This window comes from Trichechus manatus, unplaced genomic scaffold (assembly GCF_000243295.1).
Source record: "Trichechus manatus latirostris isolate Lorelei unplaced genomic scaffold, TriManLat1.0 scaffold00010, whole genome shotgun sequence".
Taxonomy (NCBI): Eukaryota; Metazoa; Chordata; class Mammalia; order Sirenia; family Trichechidae; genus Trichechus; species Trichechus manatus.
The window spans coordinates 13,293,821-13,294,856 of record NW_004443946.1 but is presented as its reverse complement, the minus strand read 5'-3'; positions in this window follow the sequence as shown (position 1 = coordinate 13,294,856).

Below are 1,036 nucleotides of genomic sequence, written 5' to 3'. Positions count from 1 at the left end.
GATCCCACTTATATGAAATATTTAGAATAGTCAAATGTATAGAGACCAACATTTACTAGTGGTTACCAGAGGTGGTTGGCAGCGGGGAAGAGGAGTCATAGCTTAGGGAGCACTGAGTTTTTGTTAAGAGTGACAGAAAAATTTGGAAGTGGATTTGATGGTGGTTACACAACACGGTAAATGTAATTAATGTCACTGAATTGCACATGTAAAAAAATGTTGAAATGGCAAATGTTTACTATATTTATACTACCACAAAAAAAGTAGCCTTTCCTTTAGAATACATGCTCTTCTAGATAATTACCACTTACCTTTCTCCATCCCTTCACACACAGTTCTAAAATAAGTTGTCCTACCTTGGCTGTCTCCACCTCCTCTTTCCCTCACCTGACTACTGTCCGACTCCTCCCACTCCACTGTTGTAACAAAAGTCAAATCCAATGGCTCCTTTTTGGTTTTTGTTTTTTTTTTCTTTAATTCACTTCATTTTTGTTCTTGTTGAGCCCTTTTCATCTCACACGAATCCTCAGCTGTTTCACCCTGTTGACCATTCCCCGTCTGGAAATACTCTCCTCTTTTGGCTTTTGGACACTCTGGTGTTACCTCAGTTAGCAGAATGAGTAAACTGAGGCCTTGAGATTACCCAGGAAGGGGAGGGCTCTAAAGGCTCTGAGCTCAACAGCAGGGTGTTCACTTTTAGGGGTGGTGGCGGTGATGGCAGTTGTTGGACTTACGATCTACTAGATAAAATTCTGAGAACTGAATTCCACATTGGGAACCAGTTTTGTGGACTCTCTATCAAGTAGACTGACTGATTCAGTGACGTAGGGGTGGGTGGAACTCAACCACGATGATAGAGAAAACTGTTTATTCCTGTAACTTATTGAAAAAAGATGTAATGGAGAACGGATCACACTATAGGAACTTATTGATAATGCTGGAATTTCCTCTCTTCGGGTATGATAAGAAGTGTTGTTGTTAAGTGTCGAGTCAATTTTTGACTCAAAAGACCCCATGTGACAGAGTAGAACTGCCC